Raw genomic sequence first — 13,900 nt, 5'->3', positions numbered from 1 at the left:
GATGAGAAAGCAACATTGCAAAGACATAAACTGGCCTGTAATTGTCAGCTTCCATTAAAAAAATAGAAAACAATTTGATAAATTATGGATGATAAGAAGAAATCTGGAGCTTAAAAAGAACCGTGATTACTATGTGAGGTGTTTATACACCAAACAGTGAGGAATAAAAACTAGGAAAAACTTGGAAACTTAATTTGTGATTATAAAAACATGTAAAGAGAACATGAGTGTTATTTGCCAAAGATCAGTGCTTCAGGAATGCCGCCGTCCTTTATTAGTCAGGGAAGGGGGCTGAGGCATTCCCAAGCCTCCAGATTGCATAAGAATTCATGAGGGTGGTATGATTACTAACAAGCAAGGAGAGCACTCTTTCACATACAGTGCATCCTACTGATAATATCTTTACTCTCCAAGCCTTTGTGGTCCCACACAGTCTAGCAACTCTGCTTCTATTCTGGCACGGGTATCTTTGCAGAAAGCCAAAGCCTTGAGACCAGAGACTAGCTAACCTAGATTCTGCATGTAGCCATCTCCTTTTCTGGTCCTGAGACTTCGTCAGGGCTGTCCCTGATGGGCCAACAAGATACCTATATTACTCTCCACCTAACTCTGTTCTTCCTCAGACTTGGGAATCTTCTTCAGTTCTATCGCATTATTTCATCCTTTCCTTTCTGTTTTTACTTTCTGTTCTCTCCACTTATCCCTGACACACCAACCAAGCATAATCTCTTCACTGAGTTACTGCACACAGACTTCTCTAAGAGGGGCCTGATTGTCTTACAGGAGAAAGAATGGAGAAGGGATTACGGCAGAAACAACAGACAAATCAATATCTCAATAAATTGTACTTCTATGACTGTGTAATCAAGACAGTTTGGGAAATCTTATTGTCTGTGTTTCCCTAAATCATTCCCAGCAATTCTTTATTTTTTCTGAAACAAAAATGGCTGAAATTTAAAACCTCTACTGGTAAGTTATCAACTGAATACGAAAATTATTTTCTAGTTATTTCTATCAAGGATGGAGGTCATTCACACCTGTTCGGTGATTCTCAGTATGTAATATTGTGATAAATTGTTTCCAGTGCTTTTCTAAAACATATTCAGAGACAGAAATACCTTTTAGGTAGAATTAAAAAGCCCTATTCCGTGAATAGTTTCTTTCCTGATTGAAATATTACTGACTGCATTATAGGCATTCAGGCATATTGCCCCACCTGAAATGATGAATATCTAAAGTATTTTGTTTTTATATTTTTTTTGGTAAACAGAACTTTAATGAAGGAAGACAGCAAAGATGGTTCAGTAGAGAATTAGTAGCAGAAGACTTCAAAGACTTTCTTTGCTAGGATGATTGGTGATTATTTTGATTATTTTTTTATTTCTCAGTGTAAGTATTCCTTTATACTTCAGCTTTCTTTGAAAATTAGTATGTGTTGCCTAGGTACATTTTCTGGTATATTTTAGGATTCCTCCACTTGGCATATGGCTAATAATAAGTGTTCACTCTGTGGTTCATCTATTAAAACTGAGCCTCAAGGAAAAGACTTTATAATAAAATACGAGAGACTTTTGTCAAATTGGAAAAACCAATTAGAGTAATAATAAAATAGAAAGATAAAATCATAAAGACGTATTTCTAGAAAGAATGAGGATACATTGTGATCAAGGAATGGAAGTAATATTAGCAAAGTGGCCTAAACAGAAAGACATTTATGTCAACGGAAATACATTTTTCTGGAGGAAGGCTTTGACCTACCTGAGGTAGTTTATCAGAATGTGACTGGATCCGAGGTTTCAAAAGGCAATAGGTGGCCTCACAGAATAAAGGTCAATATTTAAATGGATACATTGGAATTACATCTATTTTTAACCTGTAGATATAGTGCTATATATCTTTCTCAATCTAATAAATGAGGGAATTCTGGCTTTATATATAGCGTGTTGACACTCTGTAACCAGAGGGGTCTTGTGACAGCGTAGTGTTCTATTTAACCAGAGTTGGGGGTGTCCTGGAAAATTACTCTTATTTAATTTCTGCTCTGACCTCCTACTCCACCAATCTCAGTGTATGTGTATGAATATGCACGCACGCACACACACACACACACGACCCTCAAATAGGTCACCTCATTTAAGTGTTGGTAAGTGTTTGGTTTGGTTTGGTTTTTATAATTAGGAAGTGCATACCAAATATTTGTTTACCTGTGTGATCACTCTAATATCTAACACTATGCTTTATTCATATAAAAGTTCTGGATAACAGTAAACTCGCATGATTTCCATTTTACAGATAGATTCACATAGAGGTTCAATTTCTTGCTTAGGGTCAGTATTTTTTATATAGACAACTGCAGTTATCTCTTAACTCTCCTTCCTTCATGTTAAGGAGGTAGATTAAGATCCAGCTTTCTAACTTTCAAGACCCATTCTCCTCACATCCTGCGGGGGAGCACATTATATCAACGTGACTTATTACTGGTGGTATTGACCTTGATTAAGGTCATGTTGATGGGATTTTCCATTGCAAAATTTTAATTTTTCCTTTTCAGTACACTGTTTGTTAGAAAAGAATCACTAAGTCTAGCTTACACTTAAGGGGAGAGGAATTAAGCTTCACCATTCCGAAGGAAAGATATCAAAGAATTTGTGGTCATATGTTAAAATCACTACAGCAATGAATGTATTTTTGGAAGATACTTTGAAGCTATGCAAATCGTCCAAAATTTTTGTACTAATTTTAGCATTCATCAGTGGATCTTGCCTGCAGAAATTATTACTGTGGCATTCTAATGGTGATTTTTGATTTCCTTCATTCCTTCTACAGATATTAACTATAGTTCTTTTATAAGGAAGATGTAACCCTTCCCCCCCATTTATTTATTCAGTTATTTACTTATGCTAGTATGAACTCATGGATATTATTGTATTCTTTCAATTATAATCCAATGATACGGTTATTTATTAAAGTGTTCAAATTATCCTAGCTTTAGCCATTGGGAACTATTGGAGTTGACTCTTTTGATCTTTTGATATGCACCCCCTTCTCCTTTTGAGCACTTCTTTGCCTTCTGGCAAAACAAGGTGCTCTAGGCTCATCTTGTATTATTCCTCACTTCAATATTAGAAGTGAGCTATTTTTCCAAAGAGCCCTGGTTCCTTTAATTGAAGAATGGTATTTAGAAATCAAGATTTGACCATATTTTATGATTTTTTTATCATGAAAATATTTGATTTTTATGTAATCAAATTTATTTGCTTCTTAGTTTCTACCTTTGGCTTAACGCTTAGAAAGACCTTCCTCAACTGACTACATATAAATAATCACCAATGTATCTTTGAGTAACAGTGTTAGTAACCTTACAGAATTCTGATGTTAACAAAAAGAAATCTAAGGAAATCCTTGTTTCCCTCTTCCATTGCTAGGGAAAATGGCAAATCATGATGTTTTTGACTCACCAGCAACTTAGCACAACTGTGTTAGTTAGGCATGTCTCCAAACCTTGTGTTTAATTATAGCATCCTTGCAAAGAAAGCTTAAGGATGAAATGGAGATAGGTATGTAGTTTTTTCAAGGGGTACTATATTTAAGGTTTTGAAATTTGGCATGGGTCACTAATGAATTAGGTCATAGCCTGTTTTTAATAATAATGAAGAAGAATAGAGCTCTTGAGCCAAAATGAAAAGCTATGGTAGCAAATTGCCTCTTGCTGGTACTGATAGATTTCTTCTCACTTTCTATTTTCTGCTACATAGTTGTTGATGAGAAAGTCATGGAATTATATTAAGGAGTTAGTGGACATAGTATGAAAGGACTGTACAAATACAAAACGTTTGCTTGGAGTAGAAAAGTGGTCCAGGGCAAGGGAGTGTACGCTGAGAGTAGGGGACAAGTGATGTACCATGCATAGGAGAGGAGGTGACTCCATTGGCCAATAAACTTCTCTAAGATTCTTCTAGTCAAATGGTCTCCATTGATGACTTACATAAGTAAAGCATACACAAAATAAATCATACAAGTACTAAAGAAATACGCTACAGCTTCTAAGACCACCAATCCCGTCAGCATTGTGATACTAAGAATTATCAAGGTAATTATGTATTTAGAAACATTTTCTAAAATAATATAAGGAAAAGTAAATAAACTAATATTTTCTTTGCTGATTTCTGGCACTATCTTCTCAGATATTCTAAATTGTACCCAAAAGAACTATTGTCACTTAAGAGATTCTGTGTACTATTATCAGTTAAGTTTCTTCTTAAAATTGATACATATTTATATATAAAATACTATTATATACAAATAATAACATTATTAAGCTTTTAAATAATTAAATTTAAATATATAATTAGTTATAATCCTAAAATATAAACTTAAAATATTTATATATATAAATATGTATACACATAAAAACATGTATATACTGATATATGAATCCATATACATAAAGATAACATATATGTGTGCATATATATATGGGGGGCTCATTATACTAATTTTTCTATTACTTCTTAACTGACTCAAAAGTATCGAATCTGAGAGACATTTCCCTGTTAATATCTATAGTGTAGTTCTGATTGTTTTTTAAGTGCCACAGTTAAATGTTTCTACTTTTTGACTTTACGTTTTCTCTAAACTTTTGCTTTCAAAAACAATGCTATTGATCATATTTTGAACATGATTCTTTGTGCTTTTAGCACTCTTTCTCCAGGTTGCTCATCCAATATTGCAATTATATCATCTGAAGAAAATGTATTTAAACCTAGTAGACCCAGCAATATTACCCTCCACAGTGATTTAAAAGTTCTCCCTGCCTGGTTGCCAAAATTTGAAATTGTCAAACCTTTAAAACTTTGGCTAAGCTGAGAAGGAAGAATTATATCTCATTTGTTTTTCATTTGTAGATTCCTTCTCTGATTAAACACTTTTCATATGTATCATTTCATTTGTATCGTCTTTAAGAGTTGCCTGTCTATATATTTTTTTCTCATTATTTTCTATTGGGTTGTTTCTAAGAATTTCTAACATAAGCTAGGCATATTAATCCTTTGTTGTATATATTTAAGTTTCTGCTCTTAGTCACTTACTAGTCATCTTTATGGTACTTTTAAACACATTGGATTTCTACTTGTATAGTCTAATGCGTGAATTTTCATTTATTCCTTTCCAATTTATGATTATTCTGTTCCCATAATCTACTCGTCTTTTGTTGTGCCAATACCATAATGTTTTAAATACTTAAAATTTATAGTATATTTTAATATCTAGTAGGTAGTTACATTCTCTTTGTTCTTTTTCAAAATATCCATAGCTATGCTTGTATTTTAAAATCTATTTCTGTTTTAACTGTTAATACCAATTTCATTTTTGGCTTTTTTTTTTTCCCAGGCCTTTCAGTTAAAAGCACCATTCATTGACTTTCAACTTTTCTTGGTTTGTAACGAATGCATTTGAGATAGTACCTTTCCCTGCTATAGCTACATCTCATAGGTTTGGTATGTACCGTCGCATTGTAATTCCGATTTGATTATTATCTGAAAATGGCAAGAACTACAAAATGACTCCAACTGCGATACCTACTCCATCGGCTGACCCTGCATCTCTTTCTATCCTTAGCTTCTGCCTCCTCTGACGTGAGTAGTGCTCAGCCTCTTCTACCTTCTGTGACAACGCCTTCCTCTGAGTTCATAGGTGATGCTTTCCTCAGCGACTTCCTATCTGTTTCTGTCCTGTTGGGAGGATAATTCTCAGTTTATGACCCCATAACAGTTCTTTTTGTTTGTTTGATTTTTAAGCATATTTTGTATGTGTGTGTGAGTATGTGTGTGTGTGTGTATGTATGTATCTGGTGAGAGGAGGGTTTGGTGCATTGTATCCAGTCTGCCATCTGGAAACTAGAGTCCTTATTTCCTAGAAATCTGAAATAAGGCGGACATGGGATTCTGTGGACACTAAATATGAGTTTGGAGTAAGTTCCCAGACTTCTCTCATTCACTGTGAACTGTTTTCTCATATGCTTCCTAAAGTCAAGTCCTTTTGGATTAAGATTTACCATTTCATCAACTGACCCCCTGGATGAGTTTGGGTACCTTGTGTCACTGCTACTCTAAGCCAAGTGGTTGGCTTCTCTCGGGTCATTTATATTAATTTCATCAGTTGGTTTTCCATTTCTGGTGGTGAATCATTCAGTCACTTCCCAGTTTTGCCTCATCTAAAATGTATCTTGCTGTAATCCCTAGAAACCTTAGTTTTTAGAGTTGATAAAGTTGTTTCTATTTAAATGTATCTTTGAGAATTTAATGATGGAAAGGATTTAAATACATCAAATAAGATAAAAATCTAAAACTAGGAATCCCAACAGTGTTTTAGTAAAGCCAGTTTGACCTGATTAATTTCTTTGACTCCCAAAGTCATTAGTGAAACTAACAGGTATTTAAGCTAAAGAAGAAAGTAAAGAATATACTATTGAAAAATAACTGCTCAGGAGAGTTAACATAATTTCCTTCCTTGTTAGAAAAATCAACCTGAAAAATAAGGGCCTTTTTTTTTTTTTTTTTTTTTTTTTTACAGTTTTTGTGTTCTATGTGCCACATTGTTGAGACTGAATGATATGATCTCTCAAGTTTTAGATCTAATATTCTTCTCAAGGTCAGAATTTGGGGTGCCCCACCAGGTACAACTTGGAAATGCTAGGAGATAAACCCTCAGACAAGTAGGGGCCAGAGTTAGTAGATAAACATTTTCGCCTCACTATCTTCTTATGGGAAAATTCTTTGATCTGTTTTCTCATGGTTTCTCCAAGCTTCTCCAGTGGAATTGAATTCCAGTTGCTCAAACTATAATTGTCTTAATAACGTGCTTCATTTCGGCTTTCCCCTCTTTTCACTTTCCCTACTCTTTTCATGCGCTTCTTGGAATCATCTTGCAAAACTACTTGAACTTAAGTGCTTCACTAAGGGTCTGCTTTCTGGGGGAACAGAAGGGAAGGCAGTTGGTACTGGGTGTGACCCTTGAAAGCAGATTCTCAGCACTGGATTCTGAAAATGGACCCCTTATCAGTGAGATGGAAACAGGGGTCACTTTGTGAGTGGTAAGTGGGGTGGTGATTACATTTGGTGCCAGGTAAGCGGGGACCAGGTAGATCCGGAAGGGTAAGCGCTGGCTTATGCAAGAGTGCTAGGACTTGAAACGTACAAAGTCAAGTGTGATTACAAGGATAGCAGAGTTGGCTGGTATTAAGTGCTCTGGAATCCGTGAAGAAGGAGAAGGTGAGACTTGGATTAGCAGACTCTCTTTTCAGAGCATGCTGTGAAATCCAGAAGGCCTCTCTGCCAGCATTGAAGGGACCCTTATCTTGTGCAGCTAGAGGAGGAACCTGCGTGGCTTCATTGTCTCAACAGCTAAGGAAAGATCTCAGGGTAGCACAGGCAGGACATGTCGTCCCTGCTGCTTGGGTTTCCAGACCTGAGCCAGTTGTCAGTTCAGGGGCCATCAAGCTGACAGCTTCCTACTTTAAGAACTTGACTCTCGCTTCCTTGCTCAAGGGCTTTCTCAGACTCATCAGGAATGTGGTTCTCTGCACTTAGATAACCCAGAAGTATGTGGATGTGTGGCGTGGGAAGAGTTAACCACCCAGGGGGCAACCCTCAGCAATGAGAGATGAGGGTCCTGGGTAAATGACCCAGTCAGCCACCATTCAGTGAGACTCCTGAGACCTGTTAGATGGTCCCTGTGTGATTAACACGAGGCACCTGAACAGCAAATTGCTGTTAACATCCTTTGTTTTGTTTTGTTTTGTTTTCTCTCTCTTTCTACCAGATTTCCCCCGTTGCTCATTTGAACTTCCCAAATTCTTGCTTCAGGGTCTGATTTTGAGGGGACCCAAACTTCCTTAAGGACATCAGCTTCATATTCAAGATGTCCATGTGCTTGTTGGGAAGAGGCCAAGTATGATGACCCGAGTAAAAGTTTCCTGGGCTTTCTCTTAAGGGACCTCTCAGGGAGACAGTAATTGCTCTGCTGAGTTCACTATGCTAAAACATTCTGTTCCTTAGCCTTTTAAGCGTAGAATCCTGATTCTGTGTATTAAGTATTGTACCTGTTAAAGGTTCTTCATCAACCTTCCACCTCACTGTCTTGAACTCATAGAGTAGAGGCAACCTTGGGGAACTTTCCTTGACCATCAGGTAGCTAAATCCCCGTTTTTTCCTTGCATTCTGCATATACTTTTATCATAGGAAGAATCCCATTGAATTGCAGTTTTCTGTGTGAATGCCCTTGAAGTCAGAAACTATGTCTTATTCAGTTTTGTATCCACAAAACAAAATTCACACTCATTGTATGTTTGTGGAACTAATGATTATGTGGATTGTAAGAAGACATAGTAGCAAATACACACCTGTGACACTCCTAGCAGGACGCTGATGCTGCACTGTGGTTTGACCATTTTGAGGGTCTCCACAACATAGAAGTAGCATCCTCAAATCAGAACGGCTACCTGATCATGATTTCTTGGTGACTTCACAGAGAAATAAAAATATCAGAGAGTCTATTAGCTTGGAATGTACTATATAATTCTTGCACAACTTTTCAATAGCATACCTATCCAGGCCATAAGGGTAGCTTCCAGCTGATTCTTGCATGTGAATAATTCTTTACTTTTTGCACCTAAAATAGTCAAGATAATATGTTAAATGCTTTCTGCAATAAGAAATATTTCACTTAAAGAGCATCTAAGAATTACACAGGTAACACAGACTTATGGCTTGTCAACAGAATCTTAGAGATCCTTAAACAGTTTTCTTACCAGCACCTACACTGAGACATGGGCTCACCAAGGTGCTGTCCATTTGATCTTGTCAAAATGTCAATTGAGAAGATGAAGAAAGCACCAAAGTATATGATGAAAGTAACCATATGACCTAGGGTAGCTATATCAGATACTGATTTCTTAGACTTTTAACAGCAGTATAAGTTTTCAGAAAGTGATTCATGTTGAACAAAAACCAAAACTGATTACAGTGTCGATGTAATTAATACTCTAAGGTTTTTCTTAGGAGAGTATCATACTATAGATATCTTTTATTTTAAAGCTAAAATTACATATTAAAACTAATTTAATAACATATTAATGAGCACCCACTATGAATCAGGTACTATAATGTGTATCCACTTGTGGAAAAATTAGAGACTGCAGATAAAAGAACAACAGCAAAATATTACCGTTTTTCATAGATACCACTGTTAATGGTATGAGCTCTCTCTCTCCCTCTCTCACATACACACACTGATATTTCTCAGCACCACAAAATAAAGAGGGCCCATTTTTCTGCCTACTGCAATTGCCATAAGGCAGCTACATTTATAAATAGGAGGATTTTCTTAATTTGTTTACAGAACGACGTGTCCTGACCGAAGTGGATGTGCGCATGCGTGCACGCACACACATGACAGATTTGGCAGCTCCTGTACTGGTTGGTCACCTGCTTAATGATAATCCTCCATTTTCCTTTTTAAGAAAACTCAATTTTTAAAAAAATTATGGGGGAGCCTCATGGTGTAGGGGAGGCTGGGTGCCTCCTTAGTCCTAGGAATTAAATCTTCATGAATAAAAGTAAGTCATTTATGGCTTGCCCGTTTCCCTTGCTAGTATTGAAACTAAGAATGCAAATGAAGTTCATATATACTGAATGAAGCAAAAACTTTCAGGAAACTTTTGAGAAAGATTTTGTTATTTTTAACAAAAAGTATGCTCTCTGCATTAGAATTCTTATGTTTCTCCACTCACTGCCTTTTTATTCCAAACTATCTTTTAAGAAATTTGAATAGTAAACAGTCTTCAAAGATAGAAATAGTTTTAGAATAAAGGACAGGTTTGCTTACTGTCCAGAAAAATAAATATAGTATCACCTTCCAGCACAAAAGTCAAGCAGATTTCCTTAAGGCTCATTATAAAAGACTAGAATTCCCTAATCCTAGGGTTCCTCTCCTATAAAACGATCCACAGAGTATGCAGGCACCACCAGGCCCTGGTCACATTGTCCTGTGGGAACTGTGACTTTGGGAAATAGTTCAAAAATTGATGATACTATGGCCATTGCTTTTATTATAAGTAATAAACTATCTCGGACTTACCCAGGAGTCTCATTCTTCTGGCAACATCCATGGAACTGTGGCAGAATAATTTGCTAGCCTGAAGTAGTATTAAATCTCAGACCCCCTGTAGTTCTCGACACTCTCACTTCTGGCCATTGAACAATGTCCTGTGAAATTGTGAGAGCAGAGCTGTGGCAGCCACTTTATGATCATGAGGATTCAAATCTGAGGATGAAAGTCAACACTGTGTGGCAGAGTGAAAAAAAAATATATATATATGGAGAGAACCTGGGTTATTGAAGATAAGTCTATGATCACTTTTGGAATTATTCTACTTCTAGGTTCATTTTAGTTGAAATGATATACTTTGCCTCTTTGTAAAATCATTTGAGTCAGATTTTCTGTTAACTGTGGCAAAAGCATTTAATCTAAATCATCAAGGAATGCAAAATAGTTGTAAAGGTCTGTTTATTGCCAACAAATACAACATCAAACATTTATTTAGTACAGCTATGCAAGCTTAGTAATAAATATTAGGGGTGCATTTAAAAATTTAATCCTTAAGCAACATTCCTGCATGGTTGTTATTTATTATTTTAAAAACAGATAATCTGAGCCTGCAAATAACCTAAGCCTAAAATTGTTCAGATAATAAGCGACAGAACTGGGATTCAAATCCAGGTCCACCTGGTAACCAAGTCTGTGGTCCTCACCCTGATATAGTGTCTTCCACATTGTTATGATGCTCAGCACTTGTCCCTTTGGTCCTGACTCTGTGCTGAGCATTTAACAATGAATTCTTCCTACACAAATGGGGCATGAATTTGGACTAGTTATATAAGTCTCTGTGCAAATAAAAGCCAGGAAACATTCTGCCTGAAAATGAACTTTTTAATTTGTCCCCAAACAGTAATTTTAAATCAGAGGTCTGCAAGGTTTTCAGATTGAAACTGAAAATTAGATGCTGACTGGCTATTGCTGAAAGTGAATTTGTCCCACTTGTTGTGGACTAATTTTGTCAATGTATATTGTCCTTGTAATTGGAAAAGATGTTCTGTTGTACTGACAGATAACCAAAAGAGAGATCCACGCAGCTCCAATCAGCCCCTTATTCAGAAGTCCTTTATTGCCCCAAAACTGGTTTTTGAACTGTAATTGCTCATGTTTACTTATTTAATTCCCTTAAGTTCCTTGGATAATTTTCTACCGTAATTGAGTCTGACAAATTGATAACCTGTCTAGCTTCTCAGAGTGGTCGAAAAAGGTAGAAATATCCAATGAAGATTTTGAAGTGTTGGAAATATGCTCTGAAATAAAAAGATGACTAAAAAATCCTAAAAATTTCTGCTCTGTGTCTGTAGTGCCAGGAGTGCGATCGGAATATAACCTACTTCTCAAATGTAATATAGTTTTTAATATAAAAGTTATTTGTTATCATTTCCCTACCATGGCCCAGAAGAGAGGCATACTCTGAATACATTATCCATTGTAATATAGCTTTGACGTGAATTTCCCTGGTGTGGTTGTTTTGCAGGGAACCTAATCCTAATTATTGAACACTTTCAAAGTCAATAAATTATTGGAGGGAAGCAAATTTCACACCGGTCGGTGAAATTTCTCTGTGAAATGAAAGTCGTCTCATGGAGTGAGAAGTTACAACAAGGTATCATTTAATAATAGCAAGTAATATTTTTAAATTACTGTTTAGAAATGTATTGCCTGATATTAAAATGACTTTATATAAATGCTGTGTCCTCAATTTAAAAGGACATTGGTAAACCCCCTAGGACTAAACAGGCCTTTTCTCTACCTAATTAAATTAAGTGCAGTATTCAGTGTCTCTCTGCAAAGATTAACAGAATGCATTCCTTGTCAGTGTAAGTGTTGCCTGTGGCAGTATTTTTTTTTTTCCTGATTTAATTAAAAGCCGTTCTTTTATGAAGAACAAGTTTGCAGCATAATTCCTCTTATGTTTACATTTCTAAAGGCTGTTTGGAAGAAAGTGGAGAGTGAAAAGAAAGAAGAGAAAACACAGAAAGGAGAGGAGACATATTCCCCCATTGATATTGGTTAACAATTCTGATACTACCACGTGCAAATGTTAGAATTGTGCAGTGAAGTAAATAGATGGCAGGTGACGGAGTCAGGTTTTCTACTTTTGGTTACTGATAAGCCAGGGAAGGCAGACAGAATGATCCATGTGATAATGGCATAGAGTTGAAGAGATTAGTATGAATTCATAGCTTATAATAGGTAGGTCGCTATGGATAGAAATATTTATAGGTGTGTGTATACACACTGATTAGTACACACAAATATGTCCTTCTCTGTCAGGCAGGAGGATCTAGAAACAATGGCTCCTTGGTACAATCCATATCTTGTTTTCTGATCATTCTCCAATAAAGGGAACCAGCGCTCTTCAGAAAAATGTCTACTAGGACTGGGGGCAGAAAAGAGGTACAGTGTGAGCCTGGAGTATCTCGAGTAGCAAAAAGAAGAAAGTGCTATAAAGTAAATAAGACAGAAATAATGAACAAAGAAGAGTGAGACACGTCCAAGGAGAAATCTCCCAGTGGCCAGACCTGGACCAAAATGAACAACAAAACGAATGAAATTGTATTGGATTATAGTCTAAAGTGTAAAATAAATATCCACGAGCCCATGCTGATAGAAATGATTGAGTCATGAAATAAATGGAGGGGAATTGAAAAATACTTTATGCAGAAGAATTCCAAAATATTTATCCAGGTTTTCCTCCCTTGTGGAGGGGGAACAGAACACCCCACTTTTTAAATACAGGTTTTGTATGGTGACTTCTTTTCTAGGGGAAGTGTGTGAAATGAGTGACTTGTCAATGGAGAACCCGGACAAGCACTCCCTCAGAGAGGCTCAAAGTTAACCAACAGTCATGAGTTATATTAATAGTATGTGCTTTTGATAAAATGTGAGGAAAATAGTACTTTACCTTTGAGATTTTCCTCACAAAAGTGAATAACCTCAGTCTAATCATGAGAAATGTATCAGACAGTTTCCAATTTTGAGGGATGTTCTGTATAATGCCTGCCCTGGAATCCTGAAAACTGTCAAGACCATCAAAAAATAAACACAAAAATGAAACAAAACAAATTGAGAAACTCAAGAAGAGCTTAAGGAACCATGACTATTTAATATAATATGGTATCTTGGTTGAGATCCCGGAAGAGAAAACAACATTAGGGAAAAGCTAAGGAAATTTGAATAACATATGGACTTAAGAGAATCTATTAACATTGGTTCATTGACTGGAACAAATACACCATACTAACAAAAGATGTTCATGGAAGTGGAGACTGGGCGTGGGCATGTGGGAACTCTGCATGCCAACTTCATAACTTTTCTGTAAATCTAAAACTGATGAAATTGAAATTTTATGTTGAAAAATAGAGTTAAAAAAGAAAAGCAATGTAATTACAGATTAAGAAAAAATGTTTGGCAAGCAGAATTTCAGCGGTGATTACAGCTAATAAATCTTCTGCTGTTTGATAGTCAAAAAACTGCTGGTTGGGAAGATGGAAGAAGTGAGGAGAAAATAGAAGGAAAAAAGGCTTAGCGACTTGGTTTTCCTAATCCCGTTCCTCTGACCCAGCTTCTGGTTCAAGGGTGTAAATGATTAACAGATGTGCGACTCGGACGTCTTCCAGCATGAAAGAGTGTGGTGTTCAACAGGTTCCAGACAGCGGTTCCTCCAGTATGCCAAAAAACACCTCCCAGAGACAGTCCAAAAATGAGAAGATTGTTTTAACACATGACCAAAAAGGGCGATATA

The 13,900-nt window shown here is 36.3% G+C and overlaps 1 long non-coding RNA gene across 1 annotated transcript in view; it reads left to right on the top strand.

The window, feature by feature from the left end:
- LOC116663722 overlaps nt 1–11,728 on the top strand; it is a 134,918-nt gene extending 123,190 nt beyond the window's left edge. Inside the window, exon 3 of the long non-coding RNA XR_004320010.1 lies at nt 11,630–11,728. This is a non-coding gene — a long non-coding RNA (uncharacterized LOC116663722). The remainder of the gene's footprint in view (nt 1–11,629) is intronic.
- Nucleotides 11,729–13,900: the final 2,172 nt, after the last annotated feature.

Source organism: Camelus ferus, chromosome 5, assembly GCF_009834535.1.
Source record: "Camelus ferus isolate YT-003-E chromosome 5, BCGSAC_Cfer_1.0, whole genome shotgun sequence".
Lineage (NCBI taxonomy): Eukaryota > Metazoa > Chordata > Mammalia > Artiodactyla > Camelidae > Camelus > Camelus ferus.
The sequence above is the reverse complement of the archived record's forward strand: the minus strand, read 5'-3'. Positions and strand labels throughout refer to the sequence as shown.